Raw genomic sequence first — 26,156 nt, forward strand, 5'->3', positions numbered from 1 at the left:
ACCCTAACCCTAATGTAAAACGCTTGTTTGAAACCCTAACCCTAATGTCAAACCCTAGTTTGAAACCCTAACCCTAATGTTAAACCGTAGTTTGAAACCATAACCCTAATGTAAAACCGTAGTTTGAAACCATAACCCTAATGTAAAACCCTAGTTTGAAGCACTAACCCTAATGTAAAACCCTAGTTTGAAGCACTAACCCTAATGTAAAACCCTAGTTTGAAACCCTAACCCTAATGTAAAACCCTAGTTTGAAACCCCAAACCTAATTTAAAACCATAGTTTGAAACCCTAACCCTTGTCAGAAGTGGGGGCTTTAGGACCCAGATGCGGGAAAATAAATGGAACTAACAAAACATGAATCTATACATGGCAAAACAACTTAGGCAAAACAAACAGCATGACAAGGTTCCTGACAAGGCAAAAAGGTCAGCGTGACGTGACGTAGCGAAAGACTTACGACAATGGCAACAACAACAGCAACAATGAACCGACACAGACAGGGGGGAAAAAAGCTGACAAAATACACCAACACTAATGACATAACAAGACACACCTGGCTGAGGGCACTGATTGGATGACACATGAGGGTAATGGGGAAACAATCACGAATAAGGGTTGACACACACACAACATGAGGAAGGGCAAGTGACCAGAAACGAGAGGAATCAATTTTCAAACTAAAACAGGAAATGACAAGACAAGGGAAACACACAAGGAAAACAGAAGCTAAACATGACCGGACTAAACAAGACTCAAAATAAACATGACAACCCTAATGTAAAACCCTAGTTTGAAACCCCAAACCTAATTTAAAACCATAGTTTGTAACCCTAACCCTTGTCAGAAGGTGGGGGCTTTAGGACCCAGATGCGGGAACATAAATGGAACTAACAAAACATGAATCTATACATGGCAAAACAACTTAGGCAAAACAAACAGCATGACAAGGTTCCTGACAAGGCAAAAAGGTCAGCGTGACGTGACGTGGCGAAAGACTTACGACAATGGCAACAACAACAGCAACAATGAACCGACACAGACAGGTGGGAAAAAAGCCGACAAAATACACCAACACTAATGACATAACAAGACACACCTGGCTGAGGGCACTGATTGGATGACACATGAGGGTAATGGGGAAACAATCACGAATCAGGGTTGACACACACACAACACGAGGAAGGACAAGTGACCAGAAACGAGAGGAATAAATTTTCAAACTAAAACAGGAAATGACAAGACAAGGGGAACACACAAGGAAAACAGAAGCTAAACATGACCGGACTAAACAAGACTGAAAATAAACATGACAACCCTAATGTAAAACCCTAGTTTGAAACCCCAAACCTAATTTGAAACCATAGTTTGAAACACTAACCCTAATGTAAAACCCTACTTTGAAACCCTAACCCTAATGTAAAACCCGTGTGAAACCCTAACCCTAATTTTAAACCCCTGTTTTGAAACCCTAACAGTAATGTAAAACCCTAGTTTGAAACCCTAACCCTAACGATAAACCCTAGTTTGAACCCCTAAACCTAAATTGAAAACCTAGTTTGAAACTCTAACCCTAATGTAAAACCCTAGTTTGATACCCTAACCTTAATGTAAAACCCTAATTTGTAACCCTAACCCTAATGTAAAACCCTAGTTTGAAACCCTAACCTTAATGTAAAACCCTAGTTTGAAACCCCAAACCTAATTTGAAACCATAGTTTGAAACCCTAACCCTAATGTAAAACCCTACTTTGAAACCCTAACTCTAATGTAAAACCCTAGTGTGAAACCCTAAACCTAATTTTAAACCCCTGTTTTGAAACCCTAATCCTAATTTGAAACCCTAGTTTGTAACCCTAACCATAATGTAAAACCCTAGTTTGTAGCCCTAACCATAATGTAAAACCCTCATTTGAAACCCTAACCCTAATGTAAAACCCTAGTTTGAAACGCTAACCCTAATTTGAAACCCTAACCCTTATTTAAAACCCCTGTTTTGAAACCCTAACCCTAATGTAAAACGCTTGTTTGAAACCCTAACCCTAATGTCAAACCCTAGTTTGAAACCCTAACCCTAATGTTAAACCGTAGTTTGAAACCATAACCCTAATGTAAAACCCTAGTTTGAAGCACTAACCCTAATGTAAAACCCTAGTTTGAAGCACTAACCCTAATGTAAAACCCTAGTTTGAAACCCTAACCCTAATGTAAAACCCTAGTTTGAAACCCCAAACCTAATTTAAAACCATAGTTTGAAACCCTAACCCTTGTCAGAAGGTGGGGGCTTTAGGACCCAGATGCGGGAAAATAAATGGAACTAACAAAACATGAATCTATACATGGCAAAACAACTTAGGCAAAACAAACAGCATGACAAGGTTCCTGACAAGGCAAAAAGGTCAGCGTGACGTGACGTAGCGAAAGACTTACGACAATGGCAACAACAACAGCAACAATGAACCGACACAGACAGGGGGGAAAAAAGCTGACAAAATACACCAACACTAATGACATAACAAGACACACCTGGCTGAGGGCACTGATTAGATAACACATGAGGGTAATGGGGAAACAATCACGAATAAGGGTTGACACACACACACAACATGAGGAAGGGCAAGTGACCAGAAACGAGAGGAATCAATTTTCAAACTAAAACAGGAAATGACAAGACAAGGGGAACACACAAGGAAAACAGAAGCTAAACATGACCGGACTAAACAAGACTGAAAATAAACATGACAACCCTAATGTAAAACCCTAGTTTGAAACCCCAAACCTAATTTAAAACCATAGTTTGAAACCCTAACCCTTGTCAGAAGGTGGGGGCTTTAGGACCCAGATGCGGGAACATAAATGGAACTAACAAAACATGAATCTATACATGGCAAAACAACTTAGGCAAAACAAACAGCATGACAAGGTTCCTGACAAGGCAAAAAGGTCAGCGTGACGTGACGTGGCGAAAGACTTACGACAATGGCAACAACAACAGCAACAATGAACCGACACAGACAGGTGGGAAAAAAGCCGACAAAATACACCAACACTAATGACATAACAAGACACACCTGGCTGAGGGCACTGATTGGATGACACATGAGGGTAATGGGGAAACAATCACGAATCAGGGTTGACACACACACAACACGAAGAAGGACAAGTGACCAGAAACGAGAGGAATAAATTTTCAAACTAAAACAGGAAATGACAAGACAAGGGGAACACACAAGGAAAACAGAAGCTAAACATGACCGGACTAAACAAGACTGAAAATAAACATGACAACCCTAATTTTAAACCCTAGTTTGAAACCCCAAACCTAATTTGAAACCATAGTTTGAAACACTAACCCTAATGTAAAACCCTACTTTGAAACCCTAACCCTAATGTAAAACCCGTGTGAAACCCTAACCCTAATTTTAAACCCCTGTTTTGAAACCCTAACCGTAATGTAAAACCCTAGTTTGAAACCCTACCCCTAATTTGAAACCCTAGTTTGAAACCCTAACCTTAATGTTAAACCCTATTTTGAAACCCTAACCCTAATGTAAAACCCTAGTTTGAAACCCCAACCCTAATGTAAAACCCTAGTTTGCAACCCTAACCCTAATGTAAAACCTTAGTTTGAAGCACTAACCCTAATGTAAAACCCTAGTTTGAAAACCTAACCCTAATGTAAAACCCTAGTGTGAAACCCTAACCCTAATTTTAAACCCCTGTTTTGAAACCCTAACCCTAATTTTAAACCCCTGTTTTGAAACCCTAAACCTAATTTGAAACCCTAGTTTGTAACCCTAACCATAATGTAAAACCCTAGTTTGAAAGCCTAACCCTAATGTAAAACCCTAGTTTGAAGCATTAACCCTAATGTAAAACCCTAGTTTGAAACCCTAACCCTAATGTTAAACCCTAGTTTGAAACCCTAACCCTAATGTAAAACCCTAGTTTGAAACCCTAACCCTAATGATAAACCCTAGTTTGAAACCCTAACCCTAAATTGAAACCCTAGTTTGAAACCCTAACCCTAATGTAAAAACCTAGTTTGAAACCCTAACCCTAATGTAAAACCCTTGTTTGAAAACCTAACCCTAATGATAAACCCTATTTTGAAACCCTAACCCTAAATTGAAAACATAGTTTGAAACCCTAACCCTAATGTAAAACCCTAGTTTGAAACCCTAACCCTAATGATAAACCCTAGTTTGTAACTCTAAACCTAAATTGAAAACCTAGTTTGAAACCATAACCCTAATGTAAAACCCTAGTTTGAAACCCTAACCCTAATGTAAAACCCTAATTTGTAACCCTAACCCTAATGTAAAACCCTAGTTTGAAACCCTAACCTTAATGTAAAACCCTAGTTTGAAACCCCAAACCTAATTTGAAACCATAGTTTGAAACCCTAACCCTAATGTAAAACCCTACTTTGAAACCCTAACTCTAATGTAAAACCCTAGTGTGAAACCCTAACCCTAATTGAAACCCTAGTTTGTAACCCTAACCATAATGTAAAACCCTAGTTTGTAACCCTAACCATAATGTAAAACCCTAGTTTGAAACCCTAACCCTAATGTAAAACCCTAGTTTGAAACCCTAACCCTAATTTGAAACCCTAACCCTAATTTAAAACCCCTGTTTTGAAACCCTAACCCTAATGTAAAACCCTTGTTTGAAACCCTAACCCTAATGTAAAACCCTAGTTTGAAACCCTAACCCTAATGTTAAACCGTAGTTTGAAACCATAACCCTAATGTAAAACCATAGTTTGAAGCACTAACCCTAATGTAAAACCCTACTTTGAAACCCTAACCCTAATGTAAAACCCTAGTTTGAAACCCTAACCCTTGTCAGAAGGTAGGGGCTTTAGGACCCAGATGCGGGAAGGCAGAGCGAGGAGGCCGAGGTGTAGTCCAAAGAAGGTTTTAATTTCTGATCAAAAAAGCTATCCTCAAAGTACATAATAAATGGAACTAACAAAACATGAATCTATACATGGCAAAACAACTTAGGCAAAACAAACAGCATGACAAGGTTCCTGACAAGGCAAAAAGGTCAGCGTGACGTGACGTGGCGAAAGACTTACGACAATGGCAACAACAACAGCAACAATGAACCGACACAGACAGGGGGGAGAAAGCCGACAAAATACACCAACACTAATGACGTAACAAGACACACCTGGCTGAGGGCACTGATTGGATGACACATGAGGGTAATGGGGAAACAATCATGAATCAGGGTTGACACACACACAACACGAGGAAGGGCAAGTGACCAGAAATGAGAGGAGTCAATTTTCAATCTAAAACAGGAAATGACAAGACAAGGGGAACACACAAGGAAAACACAAGCTAAACAAGAAACTAAGAAATAAAACATGACAACCCTAATGTAAAACCCTAGTTTGAAACCCCAAACCTAATTTGAAACAATAGTTTGAAACCATAACCCTAATGTAAAACCCTACTTTGAAACCCTAACCCTAATGTAACACCCTAGTGTGAAACCCTAACCCAAATTTTAAACCCCTGTTTTGAAACCCTAACCCTATTTTGAAACCCTAGTTTGAAACCCTAACCGTAATGTAAAACCATAGTTTGAAACCCTACCCCTAATTTGAAACCCGAGTTTGAAACCCTAACGCTAATGTAAAACCCTAGTTTGCAACCCTCACCCTAATTTGAAACCCTAATTTGAAACCCTAGTTTGAAACCCTAACCCTAATGTAAAACCTTAGTTTGAAACCCTAACCCTAATGTAAATCCCTAGTTTGAAACCCTAACCCTAATGTAAATCCCTAGTTTGAAACCCTAACCCTAATTTAAAACCCTAGTTTGAAACCCTAACCCTAATGTAAAACCCTAGTTTGAAACCCTAACCCTAATTATAAACCCTAGTTTGAAACCCTAACCCTAATTTGAAAACCTAGTTTGAAACCCTAACCCTAATGTAAAACCCTAGTTTGAAACCCTAACCCTAATGTAAAACCCTAATTTGTAACCCTAACCCTAATGTAAAACCCTAGTTTGAAACCCTAACCTTAATGTAAAACCATAGTTTGAAACCCTAACCCTAATGTAAAACCCTACTTTGAAACCCTAACTCTAATGTAAAACCCTAGTGTGAAACACTAACCCTAAATTTAAACCCCTGTTTTAAAACCCTAACCCTAATTCAAAACCCCTGTTTTGAAACCCTAACCCTAATGTAAAACCCTTGTTTGAAACCCTAACCCTAATGTTAAAGCCTAGTTTGAAACCCTAACCCTAATGTAAAACCCTAGTGTGAAACCCTAACCCAAATTTTAAACCCCTGTTTTGAAACCCTAACCCTAATTTGAAACCCTAGTTTGAAACCCTAACCGTAATGTAAAACCCTAGTTTGAAGCACTAACCCTAATGTAAAACCCTAGTTTGAAACCCTAACCCTAATGTAAAACCCTAGTTTGAAACCCCAAACCTAATTTAAAACCATAGTTTGAAACCCTAACCCTTGTCAGAAGGTGGGGGCTTTAGGACACAGATGCGGGAAAATAAATGGAACCAACAAAACATGAATCTATACATGGCAAAACAACTTAGGCAAAACAAACAGCATGACAAGGTTCCTGACAAGGCAAAAAGGTCAGCGTGACGTGACGTGGCGAAAGACTTACGACAATGGCAACAACAATAGCAACAATGAACCGACACAGACAGGGGGGAAAAAAGCCGACAAAATACACCAACACTAATGACATAACAAGACACACCTGGCTGAGGGCACTGATTGGATGACACATGAGGGTAATGGGGAAACAATCATGAATCAGGGTTGACACACACACAACACGAGGAAGGGCAAGTGACCAGAAACGAGAGGAGTATATTTTCAAACTTATACAGGAAATGACAAGACAAGGGGAACACACAAGGAAAACAGAAGCTAAACATGACCGGACTAAACAAGACTCAAAATAAACATGACAACCCTAATGTAAAACCCTAGTTTGAAGCAGTAACCCTAATGTAAAACCCCTGAGTTTGAAACTCTAACCCTAATTTGAAACCCTAGTTTGAAACCCTAACCCTAATGTAAAACCCTAGTTTGAAAGCGTAACCCTAATGTAAAACCCTAGTTTGAAGCATTAACCCTAATGTAAAACCCTAGTTTGAAACCCTAACAATAATGTTAAACCCTAGTTTGAAACCCTAACCCTAGTTTGAAACCCTAACCCTAATGATAAACCCTATTTTGAAACCCTAACCCTAAATTGAAAACCTAGTTTGAAACCCTAACCCTAATGTAAAACCCTAGTTTGAAACCCTAACCCTAACGATAAACCCTAGTTTGAACCCCTAAACCTTAATTGAAAACCTAGTTTGAAACTCTAACCCTAATGTAAAACCCTAGTTTGATACCCTAACCTTAATGTAAAACCCTAATTTGTAACCCTAACCCTAATGTAAAACCCTAGTTTGAAACCCTAACCTTAATGTAAAACCCTAGTTTGAAACCCCAAACCTAATTTGAAACCATAGTTTGAAACCCTAACCCTAATGTAAAACCCTACTTTGAAACCCTAACTCTAATGTAAAACCCTAGTGTGAAACCCTAACCCTAATTTTAAACCCCTGTTTTGAAACCCTAACCCTAATTTGAAACCCTAGTTTGTAACCCTAACCATAATGTAAAACCCTAGTTTGTAGCCCTAACCATAATGTAAAACCCTCATTTGAAACCCTAATCCTAATGTAAAACCCTAGTTTGAAACCCTAACCCTAATTTGAAACCCTAACCCTTATTTAAAACCCCTGTTTTGAAACCCTAACCCTAATGTAAAACGCTTGTTTGAAACCCTAACCCTAATGTAAAACCCTAGTTTGAAACCCTAACCCTAATGATAAACCCTAGTTTGAAACCCTAACCCTAAATTGAAAACCTAGTTTGAAACCCTAACCTTAATGTAAAACCCTAGTCTGAAACCCTAACCCTAATGTAAAACTTTAGTTTGAAGCACTAAACCTAATGTAAAACCCTAGTTTGAAACCCTAACCCTAATGTAAAACCCTAGTTTGAAACCCTAACCCTAATGATAAACCCTAGTTTGAAACCCTAACCCTAAATTGAAACCCTAGTTTGAAACCCTAACCCTAATGTAAAACCCTAATTTGTAACCCTAACCCTAATGTAAAACCCTAGTTTGAAACCTTAACCCTAATGTAAAACCTTAGTTTGAAGCACTAATCCTAATGTAAAACCCTAGTTTGAAACCCTAACCCTAATTTGAAACCCTAGTTTGAAACCCTAACCCTAATTTGAAACCCAAGTTTGTAACCCTAACCCTTATTTAAAACCCCTGTTTTGAAACCCAAACCTAATGTAAAACCCTAGTTTGAAACCCTAACCCTAATGTCAAATCCTAGTTTGAAACCCTAACCCTAATGTTAAACCGTAGTTTGAAACCATAACCCTAATGTAAAACCTTAGTTTGAAGCACTAACCCTAATGTAAAACCCTAGTTTGAAGCACTAACCCTAATGTGAAACCCTAGTTTGAAACCCTAACCCTAATGTAAAACCCTAGTTTGAAGCATTAACCCTAATGTAAAACCCTAGTTTGAAACCCTAACCATAATGTTATACCCTAGTTTGAAACCCTAACCCTAATGATAAACCCTATTTTGAAAACCTAACCCTAATGATAAACCCTATTTTGAAACCCTAACCCTAAATTGAAAACATAGTTTGAAACCCTAACCCTAATGTAAAACCCTAGTTTGAAACCCTAACCCTAATGTAAAACCCTAATTTGTAACCCTAACCCTAATGTAAAACCCTAGTTTGAAACCCTAACCTTAATGTAAAACCCTAGTTTGAAACCCCAAACCTAATTTGAAACCATAGTTTGAAACCCTAACCCTAATGTAAAACCCTACTTTGAAACCCTAACTCTAATGTAAAACCCTAGTGTGAAACCCTAACCCTAATTTGAAACCCTAGTTTGTAACCCTAACCATAATGTAAAACCCTAGTTTGTAACCCTAACCATAATGTAAAACCCTAGTTTGAAACCCTAACCCTAATGTAAAACCCTAGTTTGAAACCCTAACCCTAATTTGAAACCCTAACCCTAATTTAAAACCCCTGTTTTGAAACCCTAACCCTAATGTAAAACCCTTGTTTGAAACCCTAACCCTAATGTAAAACCCTAGTTTGAAACCCTAACCCTAATGTTAAACCGTAGTTTGAAACCATAACCCTAATGTAAAACCATAGTTTGAAGCACTAACCCGAATGTAAAACCCTACTTTGAAACCCTAACCCTAATGTAAAACCCTAGTTTGAAACCCCAAACCTAATTTAAAACCATAGTTTGAAACCCTAACCCTTGTCAGAAGGTGGGGGCTTTAGGACCCAGATGCGGGAAAATAAATGGAACTAACAAAACATGAATCTATACATGGCAAAACATCTTAGGCAAAACAAACAGCATGACAAGGTTCCTGACAAGGCAAAAAGGTAGGCGTGACGTGACGTGGCGAAAGACTTACGACAATGGCAACAACAACTGCAACAATGAACCGACACAGACAGGGGGGGAAAAAGCCGACAAAATACACCAACACTAATGACATAACAAGACACACCTGGCTGAGGGCACTGATTGGATGACACATGAGGGTAATGGGGAAACAATCATGAATCAGGGTTGACACACACACAACACGAGGAAGGGCAAGTGACCAGAAACGAGAGGAGTATATTTTCAAACTTATACAGGAAATGACAAGACAAGGGGAACACACAAGGAAAACAGAAGCTAAACATGGACTAAACAAGACTGAAAATAAACATGACAACCCTAATGTAAAACCCTAGTTTGAAGTAGTAACCCTAATGTAAAACCCCTGAGTTTGAAACTCTAACCCTAATTTGAAACCCTAGTTTGAAACCCAAACCCTAATGTAAAACCCTAGTTTGAAAGCGTAACCCTAATGTAAAACCCTAGTTTGAAGCATTAACCCTAATGTTAAACCCTAGTTTGAAACCCTAACCCTAGTTTGAAACCCTAACCCTAATGATAAACCCTATTTTGAAACCCTAACCCTAAATTGAAAACCTAGTTTGAAACCCTAACCCTAATGTAAAACCCTAGTTTGAAACCCTAACCCTAACGATAAACCCTAGTTTGAACCCCTAAACCTAAATTGAAAACCTAGTTTGAAACTCTAACCCTAATGTAAAACCCTAGTTTGATACCCTAACCTTAATGTAAAACCCTAATTTGTAACCCTAACCCTAATGTAAAACCCTAGTTTGAAACCCTAACCTTAATGTAAAACCCTAGTTTGAAACCCCAAACCTAATTTGAAACCATAGTTTGAAACCCTAACCCTAATGTAAAACCCTACTTTGAAACCCTAAACCTAATTTTAAACCCCTGTTTTGAAACCCTAACCCTAATTTGAAACCCTAGTTTGTAACCCTAACCATAATGTAAAACCCTAGTTTGTAGCCCTAACCATAATGTAAAACCCTCATTCGAAACCCTAACCCTAATGTAAAACCCTAGTTTGAAACCCTAACCCTAATTTGAAACCCTAACCCTTATTTAAAACCCCTGTTTTGAAACCCTAACCCTAATGTAAAACGCTTGTTTGAAACCCTAACCCTAATGTCAAACCCTAGTTTGAAACCCTAACCCTAATGTTAAACCGTAGTTTGAAACCATAACCCTAATGTAAAACCGTAGTTTGAAACCATAACCCTAATGTAAAACCCTAGTTTGAAGCACTAACCCTAATGTAAAACCCTAGTTTGAAGCACTAACCCTAATGTAAAACCCTAGTTTGAAACCCTAACCCTAATGTAAAACCCTAGTTTGAAACCCCAAACCTAATTTAAAACCATAGTTTGAAACCCTAACCCTTGTCAGAAGATGGGGGCTTTAGGACCCAGATGCGGGAAAATAAATGGAACTAACAAAACATGAATCTATACATGGCAAAACAACTTAGGCAAAACAAACAGCATGACAAGGTTCCTGACAAGGCAAAAAGGTCAGCGTGACGTGACGTAGCGAAAGACTTACGACAATGGCAACAACAACAGCAACAATGAACCGACACAGACAGGGGGGAAAAAAGCTGACAAAATACACCAACACTAATGACATAACAAGACACACCTGGCTGAGGGCACTGATTGGATGACACATGAGGGTAATGGGGAAACAATCACGAATAAGGGTTGACACACACACAACATGAGGAAGGGCAAGTGACCAGAAACGAGAGGAATCAATTTTCAAACTAAAACAGGAAATGACAAGACAAGGGAAACACACAAGGAAAACAGAAGCTAAACATGACCGGACTAAACAAGACTCAAAATAAACATGACAACCCTAATGTAAAACCCTAGTTTGAAACCCCAAACCTAATTTAAAACCATAGTTTGTAACCCTAACCCTTGTCAGAAGGTGGGGGCTTTAGGACCCAGATGCGGGAACATAAATGGAACTAACAAAACATGAATCTATACATGGCAAAACAACTTAGGCAAAACAAACAGCATGACAAGGTTCCTGACAAGGCAAAAAGGTCAGCGTGACGTGACGTGGCGAAAGACTTACGACAATGGCAACAACAACAGCAACAATGAACCGACACAGACAGGTGGGAAAAAAGCCGACAAAATACACCAACACTAATGACATAACAAGACACACCTGGCTGAGGGCACTGATTGGATGACACATGAGGGTAATGGGGAAACAATCACGAATCAGGGTTGACACACACACAACACGAGGAAGGACAAGTGACCAGAAACGAGAGGAATAAATTTTCAAACTAAAACAGGAAATGACAAGACAAGGGGAACACACAAGGAAAACAGAAGCTAAACATGACCGGACTAAACAAGACTGAAAATAAACATGACAACCCTAATGTAAAACCCTAGTTTGAAACCCCAAACCTAATTTGAAACCATAGTTTGAAACACTAACCCTAATGTAAAACCCTACTTTGAAACCCTAACCCTAATGTAAAACCCGTGTGAAACCCTAACCCTAATTTTAAACCCCTGTTTTGAAACCCTAACAGTAATGTAAAACCCTAGTTTGAAACCCTAACCCTAACGATAAACCCTAGTTTGAACCCCTAAACCTAAATTGAAAACCTAGTTTGAAACTCTAACCCTAATGTAAAACCCTAGTTTGATACCCTAACCTTAATGTAAAACCCTAATTTGTAACCCTAACCCTAATGTAAAACCCTAGTTTGAAACCCTAACCTTAATGTAAAACCCTAGTTTGAAACCCCAAACCTAATTTGAAACCATAGTTTGAAACCCTAACCCTAATGTAAAACCCTACTTTGAAACCCTAACTCTAATGTAAAACCCTAGTGTGAAACCCTAAACCTAATTTTAAACCCCTGTTTTGAAACCCTAATCCTAATTTGAAACCCTAGTTTGTAACCCTAACCATAATGTAAAACCCTAGTTTGTAGCCCTAACCATAATGTAAAACCCTCATTTGAAACCCTAACCCTAATGTAAAACCCTAGTTTGAAACGCTAACCCTAATTTGAAACCCTAACCCTTATTTAAAACCCCTGTTTTGAAACCCTAACCCTAATGTAAAACGCTTGTTTGAAACCCTAACCCTAATGTCAAACCCTAGTTTGAAACCCTAACCCTAATGTTAAACCGTAGTTTGAAACCATAACCCTAATGTAAAACCCTAGTTTGAAGCACTAACCCTAATGTAAAACCCTAGTTTGAAGCACTAACCCTAATGTAAAACCCTAGTTTGAAACCCTAACCCTAATGTAAAACCCTAGTTTGAAACCCCAAACCTAATTTAAAACCATAGTTTGAAACCCTAACCCTTGTCAGAAGGTGGGGGCTTTAGGACCCAGATGCGGGAAAATAAATGGAACTAACAAAACATGAATCTATACATGGCAAAACAACTTAGGCAAAACAAACAGCATGACAAGGTTCCTGACAAGGCAAAAAGGTCAGCGTGACGTGACGTAGCGAAAGACTTACGACAATGGCAACAACAACAGCAACAATGAACCGACACAGACAGGGGGGAAAAAAGCTGACAAAATACACCAACACTAATGACATAACAAGACACACCTGGCTTAGGGCACTGATTGGATAACACATGAGGGTAATGGGGAAACAATCACGAATAAGGGTTGACACACACACAACATGAGGAAGGGCAAGTGACCAGAAACGAGAGGAATCAATTTTCAAACTAAAACAGGAAATGACAAGACAAGGGGAACACACAAGGAAAACAGAAGCTAAACATGACCGGACTAAACAAGACTGAAAATAAACATGACAACCCTAATGTAAAACCCTAGTTTGAAACCCCAAACCTAATTTAAAACCATAGTTTGAAACCCTAACCCTTGTCAGAAGGTGGGGGCTTTAGGACCCAGATGCGGGAACATAAATGGAACTAAAAAAACATGAATCTATACATGGCAAAACAACTTAGGCAAAACAAACAGCATGACAAGGTTCCTGACAAGGCAAAAAGGTCAGCGTGACGTGACGTGGCGAAAGACTTACGACAATGGCAACAACAACAGCAACAATGAACCGACACAGACAGGTGGGAAAAAAGCCGACAAAATACACCAACACTAATGACATAACAAGACACACCTGGCTGAGGGCACTGATTGGATGACACATGAGGGTAATGGGGAAACAATCACGAATCAGGGTTGACACACACACAACACGAAGAAGGACAAGTGACCAGAAACGAGAGGAATAAATTTTCAAACTAAAACAGGAAATGACAAGACAAGGGGAACACACAAGGAAAACAGAAGCTAAACATGACCGGACTAAACAAGACTGAAAATAAACATGACAACCCTAATTTTAAACCCTAGTTTGAAACCCCAAACCTAATTTGAAACCATAGTTTGAAACACTAACCCTAATGTAAAACCCTACTTTGAAACCCTAACCCTAATGTAAAACCCGTGTGAAACCCTAACCCTAATTTTAAACCCCTGTTTTGAAACCCTAACCGTAATGTAAAACCCTAGTTTGAAACCCTACCCCTAATTTGAAACCCTAGTTTGAAACCCTAACCTTAATGTTAAACCCTATTTTGAAACCCTAACCCTAATGTAAAACCCTAGTTTGAAACCCCAACCCTAATGTAAAACCCTAGTTTGCAACCCTAACCCTAATGTAAAACCTTAGTTTGAAGCACTAACCCTAATGTAAAACCCTAGTTTGAAAACCTAACCCTAATGTAAAACCCTAGTGTGAAACCCTAACCCTAATTTTAAACCCCTGTTTTGAAACCCTAACCCTAATTTTAAACCCCTGTTTTGAAACCCTAAACCTAATTTGAAACCCTAGTTTGTAACCCTAACCATAATGTAAAACCCTAGTTTGAAAGCCTAACCCTAATGTAAAACCCTAGTTTGAAGCATTAACCCTAATGTAAAACCCTAGTTTGAAACCCTAACCCTAATGTTAAACCCTAGTTTGAAACCCTAACCCTAATGTAAAACCCTAGTTTGAAACCCTAACCCTAATGATAAACCCTAGTTTGAAACCCTAACCCTAAATTGAAACCCTAGTTTGAAACCCTAACCCTAATGTAAAAACCTAGTTTGAAACCCTTACCCTAATGTAAAACCCTAATTTGTAACCCTAACCCTAATGTAAAACCCTAGTTTGAAACCCTAACCTTAATGTAAAACCCTAGTTTGAAACCCTAACCCTTATGTAAAACCTTAGTTTGAAGCACTAACCCTAATGTAAATCCTAGTTTTAAACCCTAACCCTTATTTGAAACCCTAGTTTGAAACCCTAACCCTAATGTAAAACCCTTGTTTGAAACCCTAACCCTAATGTAAAACCCTAGTGTGAAACCCTTACCCTAATTTTAAACCCCTGTTTTGAAACCCTAACCCTAATGTAAAACCCTAGTTTGAAGCAGTAACCCTAATGTAAAACCCTAGTTTGAAACTCTAACCCTAATTTGAAACCCTAGTTTGAAACCCTAACCCTAATGTAAAACCCTAGTTTGAAAGCGTAACCCTAATGTAAAACCCTAGTTTGAAGCATTAACCCTAATGTAAAACCCTAGTTTGAAACCCTAACGCTAACGTTAAACCCGAGTTTGTAACCCTAACGCTAATGTAAAACCATAGTTTGAAACCCTTACCTTAATGTAAAACCCTAGTTTGAAACCCTAACCCTAATGTAAAACCCTAGTTTGAAGCACTAACCCTAATGTCAAACCCTAGTTTGAAACCCTAACCCTAATGTAAAACCTTAGTTTGTAAACCTAATCCTAATGTAAAACCTCAAATTGAAACCCAAACCCTATTTTGAAACCCTAACCCTAATTTGAAACCCTAGTTTGAAACCCTAACCCTAATGTAAAACCCTACTTTGAAACCCTAACCCTAATGTAAAACCCGTGTGAAACCCTAACCCTAATTTTAAACCCCTGTTTTGAAACCCTAACCGTAATGTAAAACCCTAGTTTGAAACCCTACCCCTAATTTGAAACCCGAGTTTGAAATTCTAACGCTAATGTAAAACCCTAGTTTGCAACCCTAACCCTAATTTGAAACCCTAGTTTGAAACCCTAACCTTAATGTTAAACCCTATTTTGAAACCCTAACCCTAATGTAAAACCCTAGTTTGAAACCCCAACCCTAATGTAAAACCCTAGTTTGCAACCCTAACCCTAATGTAAAACCTTAGTTTGAAGCACTAACCCTAATGTAAAACCCTAGTTTGAAAACCTAACCCTAATGTAAAACCCTAGTGTGAAACCCTAACCCTAATTTTAAACCCCTGTTTTGAAACCCTAACCCTAATTTTAAACCCCTGTTTTGAAACCCTAAACCTAATTTGAAACCCTAGTTTGTAACCCTAACCATAATGTAAAACCCTAGTTTGTAACCCTAACCATAATGTAAAACCCTAGTTTTTAACCCTAACGCTAATGTAAAACCCTAGTTTGAAAGCCTAACCCTAATGTAAAACCCTAGTTTGAAGCATTAACCCTAATGTAAAACCCTAGTTTGAAACCCTAACCCTAATGTTAAACCCTAGTTTGAAACCCTAACCCTAATGTAAAACCCTAGTTTGAAACCCTAACCCTAATGATAAACCCTAGTTTGAAACCCTAACCCTAAAATGAAACCCTAGTTTGAAACCCTAACCCTAATGTAAAACCCTAGTTTGAAACCCTAACCCTAATGTAAAACCCTAATTTGTAACCCTAACCCTAATGTAAAACCCTAGTTTGAAATCCTAACCTTAATGTAAAACCCTAGTTTGAAACCCTAACCCTTATGTAAAACCTTAGTTTGAAGCACTAACCCTAATGTAAATCCTAGTTTTAAACCCTAACCCTAATTTGAAACCCTAGTTTGAAACCTTAACCCTAATATAAAACCCTAGTTTGAAACCCTAACCCTAATTTGAAACCCTAGTTTGAAACCCTAACCCTAATGTAAAACCCTTGTTTGAAACCCTAACCCTAATGTAAAACCCTAGTGTGAAACCCTAACCCTAATTTTAAACCCCTGTTTTGAAACCCTAACCCTAATGTAAAACCCTAGTTTGAAGCAGTAACCCTAATGTAAAACCCTAGTTTGAAACTCTAACCCTAATTTGAAACCCTAGTTTGAAACCCTAACCCTAATGTAAAACCCTAGTTTGAAGCATTAACCCTAATGTAAAACCCTAGTTTGAAACCCTAACGCTAACGTTAAACCCTAGGGTTAACCTTAACCCTAATGTAAAACTCTAGTTTGAAACTCTAACCCTAATGTTAAACCCTAGTTTGAAACCCTAACCCTAATGTTAAACCCTAGTTTGAAACCCTAACCCTAATGTAAAACCCTAGTGTGAAACCCTAACCCTAATTTTAAACCCCTGTTTTGAAACCCTAACCCTAATTTGAAACCCTAGTTTGAAACCCTAACCCTAATGTAAAACCCTAGTTTGAAAGCGTAACCCTAATGTAAAACCCTAGTTTGAAGCATTAACCCTAATGATAAACCCTATTTTGAAACCCTAACCCTAAATTGAAAACATAGTTTGAAACCCTAACCCTAATGTAAAACCCTAGTTTGAAACCCTAACCCTAATGATAAACCCTAGTTTGTAACTCTAAACCTAAATTGAAAACCTAGTTTGAAACCCTAACCCTAATGTAAAACCCTAGTTTGAAACCCTAACCCTAATGTAAAACCCTAATTTGTAACCCTAACCCTAATGTAAAACCCTAGTTTGAAACCCTAACCTTAATGTAAAACCCTAGTTTGAAACCCCAAACCTAATTTGAAACCATAGTTTGTAACCCTAACCATAATGTAAAACCCTAGTTTGTAACCCTAACCATAATGTAAAACCCTAGTTTGAAACACTAACCCTAATGTAAAACCCTAGTTTGAAACCCTAACCCTAATTTGAAACCCTAACCCTAATTTAAAACCCCTGTTTTGAAACCCTAACCCTAATGTAAAACCCTTGTTTGAAACCCTAACCCTAATGTAAAACCCTAGTTTGAAACCCTAACCCTAATGTTAAACCGTAGTTTGAAACCATAACCCTAATGTAAAACCATAGTTTGAAGCACTAACTCTAATGTAAAACCCTACTTTGAAACCCTAACCCTAATGTAAAACCCTAGTTTGAAACCCCAAACCTAATTTAAAACCATAGTTTGAAACCCTAACCCTTGTCAGAAGGTAGGGGCTTTAGGACCCAGATGCGGGAAGGCAGAGCGAGGAGGCCGAGGTGTAGTCCAAAGAAGGTTTTAATTTCTGATCAAAAAAGCTATCCTCAAAGTACAAAATAAATGGACCTAACAAAACATGAATCTAAACATGGCAAAACAACTTAGGCAAAACAAACAGCATGACAAGGTTCCTGACAAGGCAAAAAGGTCAGCGTGACGTGACGTGGCGAAAGACTTACGACAATGGCAACAACAACAGCAACAATGAACCGACACAGACAGGGGGGAGAAAGCCGACAAAATACACCAACACTAATGAAATAACAAGACACACCTGGCTGAGGGCACTGATTGGATGACACATGAGGGTAATGGGGAAACAATCATGAATCAGGGTTGACACACACACAAAAGGAGGGAGGGCAAGTGACCAGAAACGAGAGGAGTCAATTTTCAATCTAAAACAGGAAATGACAAGACAAGGGGAACACACAAGGAAAACACAAGCTAAACAAGAAACTTAGAAATAAAACATGACAACCCTAATGTAAAACCCTAGTTTGAAACCCCAAACCTAATTTGAAACAATAGTTTGAAACCATAACCCTAATGTAAAACCCTACTTTGAAACCCTAACCCTAATGTAACACCCTAGTGTGAAACCCTAACCCAAATTTTAAACCCCTGTTTTGAAACCCTAACCCTATTTTGAAACCCTAGTTTGAAACCCTAACCGTAATGTAAAACCATAGTTTGAAACCCTACCCCTAATTTGAAACCCGAGTTTGAAACCCTAACGCTAATGTAAAACCCTAGTTTGCAACCCTCACCCTAATTTGAAACCCTAATTTGAAACCCTAGTTTGAAACCCTAACCCTAATGTAAAACCTTAGTTTGAAACCCTAACCCTAATGTAAATCCCTAGTTTGAAACCCTAACCCTAATTTAAAACCCTAATTTGTAACCCTTACCCTAATGTAAAAACCTAGTTTGAAACACTAACCTTAATGTAAAACCCTAGTTTTAAACCCTAACCCTAATGTAAAACCTTAGTTTGAAGCACTAACCCTAATGTAAAACCCAAGTTTGAAACCCTAACCCTAATGTAAAACCCTAGTTTGAAACCCTAACCTTAATGTAAAACCCTAGTTTGAAACCCTAACCCTAATGATAAACCCTAGTTTGAAACCCTAACCCTAATTTGAAACCCTAGTTTGAAACCCTAACCCTAATGTAAAACCCTAGTTTGAAACCCTAACCCTAATGTAAAACCCTAATTTGTAACCCTAACCCTAATGTAAAACCCTAGTTTGAAACCCTAACCCTAATTTAAAACCCCTGTTTTGAAACCCTAACCCTAATGTAAAACCCTTGTTTGAAACCCTAACCCTAATGTAAAACCCTAGTTTGAAACCCTAACCCTAATGTTAAACCGTAGTTTGAAACCATAACCCTAATGTAAAACCATAGTTTGAAGCACTAACTCTAATGTAAAACCCTACTTTGAAACCCTAACCCTAATGTAAAACCCTAGTTTGAAACCCCAAACCTAATTTAAAACCATAGTTTGAAACCCTAACCCTTGTCAGAAGGTAGGGGCTTTAGGACCCAGATGCGGGAAGGCAGAGCGAGGAGGCCGAGGTGTAGTCCAAAGAAGGTTTTAATTTCTGATCAAAAAAGCTATCCTCAAAGTACAAAATAAATGGACCTAACAAAACATGAATCTAAACATGGCAAAACAACTTAGGCAAAACAAACAGCATGACAAGGTTCCTGACAAGGCAAAAAGGTCAGCGTGACGTGACGTGGCGAAAGACTTACGACAATGGCAACAACAACAGCAACAATGAACCGACACAGACAGGGGGGAGAAAGCCGACAAAATACACCAACACTAATGAAATAACAAGACACACCTGGCTGAGGGCACTGATTGGATGACACATGAGGGTAATGGGGAAACAATCATGAATCAGGGTTGACACACACACAAAAGGAGGGAGGGCAAGTGACCAGAAACGAGAGGAGTCAATTTTCAATCTAAAACAGGAAATGACAAGACAAGGGGAACACACAAGGAAAACACAAGCTAAACAAGAAACTAAGAAATAAAACATGACAACCCTAATGTAAAACCCTAGTTTGAAACCCCAAACCTAATTTGAAACAATAGTTTGAAACCATAACCCTAATGTAAAACCCTACTTTGAAACCCTAACCCTAATGTAACACCCTAGTGTGAAACCCTAACCCAAATTTTAAACCCCTGTTTTGAAACCCTAACCCTATTTTGAAACCCTAGTTTGAAACCCTAACCGTAATGTAAAACCATAGTTTGAAACCCTACCCCTAATTTGAAACCCGAGTTTGAAACCCTAACGCTAATGTAAAACCCTAGTTTGCAACCCTCACCCTAATTTGAAACCCTAATTTGAAACCCTAGTTTGAAACCCTAACCCTAATGTAAAACCTTAGTTTGAAACCCTAACCCTAATGTAAATCCCTAGTTTGAAACCCTAACCCTAATTTAAAACCCTAATTTGTAACCCTTACCCTAATGTAAAAACCTAGTTTGAAACACTAACCTTAATGTAAAACCCTAGTTTTAAACCCTAACCCTAATGTAAAACCTTAGTTTGAAGCACTAACCCTAATGTAAAACCCAAGTTTGAAACCCTAACCCTAATGTAAAACCCTAGTTTGAAACCCTAACCTTAATGTAAAACCCTAGTTTGAAACCCTAACCCTAATGATAAACCCTAGTTTGAAACCCTAACCCTAATTTGAAACCCTAGTTTGAAACCCTAACCCTAATGTAAAACCCTAGTTTGAAACCCTAACCCTAATGTAAAACCCTAATTTGTAACCCTAACCCTAATGTAAAACCCTAGTTTGAAACCCTAACCTTAATGTAAAACCCTAGTTTGAAACCCCAAACCTAATTTCAAACCATAGTTTGAAACCCTAACCCTAATGTAAAACCCTACTTTGAAACCCTAACTCTAATGTAAAACCCTAGTGTGAAACCCTAACCCTAAATTTAAACCCCTGTTTTGAAACCCTAACCCTAATTTAAAACCCCTGTTTTGAAACCCTAACCCTAATGTAAAACCCTTGTTTGAAACCCTAACCCTAATGTTAAAGCCTAGTTTGAAACCCTAACCCTAATGTAAAACCCTAGTGTGAAACCCTAACCCAAATTTTAAACCCCTGTTTTGAAACCCTAACCCTTATTTGAAACCCTAGTTTGAAACCCTAACCGTAATGTAAAACCCTAGTTTGAAGCACTAACCCTAATGTAAAACCCTAGTTTGAAACCCTAACCCTAATGTAAAACCCTAGTTTGAAACCCCAAACCTAATTTAAAACCATAGTTTGAAACCCTAACCCTTGTCAGAAGGTGGGGGCTTTAGGACCCAGATGCGGGAAAATAAATGGAACTAACAAAACATGAATCTATACATGGCAAAACAACTTAGGCAAAACAAACAGCATGACAAGGTTCCTGACAAGGCAAAAAGGTCAGCGTGACGTGACGTGGCGAAAGACTTACGACAATGGCAACAACAACAGCAACAATGAACCGACACAGACAGGGGGGAAAAAAGCCGACAAAATACACCAACACTAATGACATAACAAGACACACCTGGCTGAGGGCACTGATTGGATGACACATGAGGGTAATGGGGAAACAATCATGAATCAGGGTTGACACACACACAACACGAGGAAGGGCAAGTGACCAGAAACGAGAGGAGTATATTTTCAAACTTATACAGGAAATGACAAGACAAGGGGAACACACAAGGAAAACAGAAGCTAAACATGACCGGACTAAACAAGACTGAAAATAAACATGACAACCCTAATGTAAAACCCTAGTTTGAAACCCCAAACCTAATTTGAAACCATAGTTTGAAACACTAACCCTAAAGTTAAACCCTAGTTTGAAACCCTAACCCTAACCCTAATGTAAAACCCTTGTTTGAAACCCTAACCCTAATGTAAAACCCTAGTTTGGAACCCAAACCCTAAAGTTAAACCCTAGTTTGAAACCCTAACCCTAATGTAAAACCCTAGTGTGAAACCCTAACCCTAATTTTAAACCCCTGTTTTGAAACCCTAACCCTAATGTAAAACCCTAGTTTGAAACCCTAACCCTAATGTAAAACCATAGTTTGAAACCCTTACCTTAATGTAAAACCCTAGTTTGAAACCCTAACCCTAATGTAAAACCCTAGTTTGAAGCACTAACCCTAATGTCAAACCCTAGTTTGAAACCCTAACCCTAATGTAAAACCTTAGTTTGTAAACCTAATCCTAATGTAAAACCTCAAATTGAAACCCAAACCCTATTTTGAAACCCTAACCCTAATTTGAAACCCTAGTTTGAAACCCTAACCCTAATGTAAAACCCTTGTTTGAAACACTAACCCTAATGTAAACCCTAGTTTGTAACCTTAACCCTAATGTAAAACTCTAGTTTGAAACCCTAACCCTAATGTTAAACCCTAGTTTGAAACCCTAACCCTAATGTTAAACCCTAGTTTGAAACCCTAACCCTAATGTAAAACCCTAGTGTGAAACCCTAACCCTAATTTTAAACCCCTGTTTTGAAACCCTAACCCTAATGTAAAACCCTAGTTTGAAGCAGTAACCCTAATGTAAAACCCCTGAGTTTGAAACTCTAACCCTAATTTGAAACCCTAGTTTGAAACCCTAACCCTAATGTAAAACCCTAGTTTGAAAGCGTAACCCTAATGTAAAACCCTAGTTTGAAGCATTAACCCTAATGATAAACCCTATTTTGAAACCCTAACCCTAAATTGAAAACATAGTTTGAAACCCTAACCCTAATGTAAAACCCTAGTTTGAAACCCTAACCCTAATGATAAACCCTAGTTTGTAACTCTAAACCTAAATTGAAAACCTAGTTTGAAACCCTAACCCTAATGTAAAACCCTAGTTTGAAACCCTAACCCTAATGTAAAACCCTAATTTGTAACCCTAACCCTAATGTAAAACCCTAGTGTGAAACCCTAACCTTAAAGTAAAACCCTAGTTTGAAACCCCAAACCTAATTTGAAACCATAGTTTGAAACCCTAACCCTAATGTAAAACCCAAGTTTGTAACCCTAACCATAATGTAAAACCCTAGTTTGTAACCCTAACCATAATGTAAAACCCTAGTTTGAAACACTAACCCTAATGTAAAACCCTAGTTTGAAACCCTAACCCTAATTTGAAACCCTAACCCTAATTTAAAACCCCTGTTTTGAATCCCTAACCCTAATGTAAAACCCTTGTTTGAAACCCTAACCCTAATGTAAAACCCTAGTTTGAAACCCTAACCCTAATGTTAAACCGTAGTTTGAAACCATAACCCTAATGTAAAACCCTAGTTTGAAACCCTAACCCTAATGTAAAACCCTAATTTGTAACCCTAACCCTAATGTAAAACCCTAGTTTGAAACCCTAACCTTAATGTAAAACCCTAGTTTGAAACCCCAAACCTAATTTCAAACCATAGTTTGAAACCCTAACCCTAATGTAAAACCCTACTTTGAAACCCTAACTCTAATGTAAAACCCTAGTGTGAAACCCTAACCCTAAATTTAAACCCCTGTTTTGAAACCATAACCCTAATTTAAAACCCCTGTTTTGAAACCCTAACCCTAATGTAAAACCCTTGTTTGAAACCCTAACCCTAATGTTAAAGCCTAGTTTGAAACCCTAACCCTAATGTAAAACCCTAGTGTGAAACCCTAACCCAAATTTTAAACCCCTGTTTTGAAACCCTAACCCTAATTTGAAACCCTAGTTTGAAACCCTAACCGTAATGTAAAACCCTAGTTTGAAGCACTAACCCTAATGTAAAACCCTAGTTTGAAACCCTAACCCTAATGTAAAACCCTAGTTTGAAACCCCAAACCTAATTTAAAACCATAGTTTGAAACCCTAACCCTTGTCAGAAGGTGGGGGCTTTAGGACCCAGATGCGGGAAAATAAATGGAACTAACAAAACATGAATCTATACATGGCAAAACAACTTAGGCAAAACAAACAGCATGACAAGGTTCCTGACAAGGCAAAAAGGTCAGCGTGACGTGACGTGGCGAAAGACTTACGACAATGGCAACAACAACAGCAACAATGAACCGACACAGACAGGGGGGAAAAAAGCCGACAAAATACACCAACACTAATGACATAACAAGACACACCTGGCTGAGGGCACTGATTGGATGACACATGAGGGTAATGGGGAAACAATCATGAATCAGGGTTGACACACACACAACACGAGGAAGGGCAAGTGACCAGAAACGAGAGGAGTATATTTTCAAACTTATACAGGAAATGACAAGACAAGGGGAACACACAAGGAAAACAGAAGCTAAACATGACCGGACTAAACAAGACTGAAAATAAACATGACAACCCTAATGTAAAACCCTAGTTTGAAACCCCAAACCTAATTTGAAACCATAGTTTGAAACACTAACCCTAAAGTTAAACCCTAGTTTGAAACCCTAACCCTAACCCTAATGTAAAACCCTTGTTTGAAACCCTAACCCTAATGTAAAACCCTAGTTTGGAACCCAAACCCTTAAGTTAAACCCTAGTTTGAAACCCTAACCCTAATGTAAAACCCTAGTATGAAACCCTAACCCTAATTTTAAACCCCTGTTTTGAAACCCTAACCCTAATGTAAAACCCTAGTTTGAAACCCTAACCCTTATGTAAAACCCTAGTTTGAAAACCTAAGCCTAATTTGAAACCCTTGTTTGAAACCCTATCCCTAATGTAAAACCCTAGTGTGAAACCCTAGTGTGAAACCCTAACCCTAATTTTAAACCCCTGTTTTGAAACCCTAACCCTAATTTAAAACCCTAGTTTGAAGCAGTAACCCTAATGTAATACCCCTGAGTTTGAAACTCTAACCCTAATTTGAAACCCTAGTTTGAAACCCTAACCCTAATGTAAAACCCTAGTTTGAAAGCGTAATCCTAATGTAAAACCCTAGTTTGAAGCATTAACCCTAATGTAAAACCCTAGTTTGGAACCCTAACCATAATGTTAAACCCTAGTTTGAAACCCTAACCCTAATGAAAAAACCCTAGTTTGAACCCTAACCCTATAAATAAACCCTAGTTTGAAACCCTAACCCTAAATTGAAACCCTAGTTTGAAACACTAACCCTAATGTAAAACCCTAGTTTGAAACCCTAACCCTAATGTAAAACCCTAATTTGTAACCCTAACCCTAAATTGAAACCCTAGTTTGAAACACTAACCCTAATGTAAAACCCTAGTTTGAAACCCTAACCCGAATGTAAAACCTTAGTTTGAAGCACTAATCCTAATGTAAAACCCTAGTTTGAAACCCTAACCCTAATTTGAAACCCTAGTTTGAAACCCTAACCCTAATTTGAAACCCTAGTTTGAAACCCTAACCCTAATGTAAAACCCTACTTTGAAACCCTAACCCTAATGTAAAACCCGTGTGAAACCCTAACCCTAATTTTAAACCCCTGTTTTGAAACCCTTACCGTAATGTAAAACCCTAGTTTGAAACCCTACCCCTAATTTGAAACCCGAGTTTGAAACCCTAACGCTAATGTAAAACCCTAGTTTGCAACCCTAACCCTAATTTGAAACCCTAGTTTGAAACCCTAACCTTAATGTTAAACCCTATTTTGAAACCCTAACCCTAATGTAAAACCCTAGTTTGAAACCCCAACCCTAATGTAAAACCCTAGTTTGAAACCCCAAACCTAATTTGAAACCATAATTTGAAACCCTAACCCTAATGTAAAACCCTAGTTTGTAACCCTAATCCTAATGTAAAACCTCAATTTGAAACCCAAACCCTAATTTGAAACCCTAGTTTGAAACCCAAATCTAATGTAAAACCCTAGTTTGAAACCCTAAACCTAATTTAAAAGCCCTGTTTTGAAACCCTAACCCTAATGTAAAACCCTTGTTTGAAACCCTAACCCTAATGTAAAACCCTTGTTTGAAACCCAAACCCTAATTTGAAACCCTAGTTTGAAACCCTAACCCTAATATAAAACCCTAGTTTGAAACCCTAACCCTAATTAGAAACCCTAGTTTGAAACCCTAACCCTAATGTAAAACCCTAGTTTGAAACCCTAACCCTAATGATAAACCCTAGTTTAAAACCCTAACCCTAATTTGAAACCCTAGTTTGAAACCCTAACCCTAATGTAAATCCCTAGTTTGAAACCCTAACCCTAATGTAAAACCCTAGTTTGTAATCCTAACCCTAATGTAAAACCCTAGTTTGAAAGCCTAACCCTATCGTAAAACCCTAGTTTGAAGCATTAACCCTAATGTAAAACCCTAGTTTGAAACCCTAACCCTAATGTTAAACCC

Source organism: Vanacampus margaritifer, chromosome 8 (genome assembly GCF_051991255.1).
Source record: "Vanacampus margaritifer isolate UIUO_Vmar chromosome 8, RoL_Vmar_1.0, whole genome shotgun sequence".
Classification (NCBI taxonomy): Eukaryota; Metazoa; Chordata; class Actinopteri; order Syngnathiformes; family Syngnathidae; genus Vanacampus; species Vanacampus margaritifer.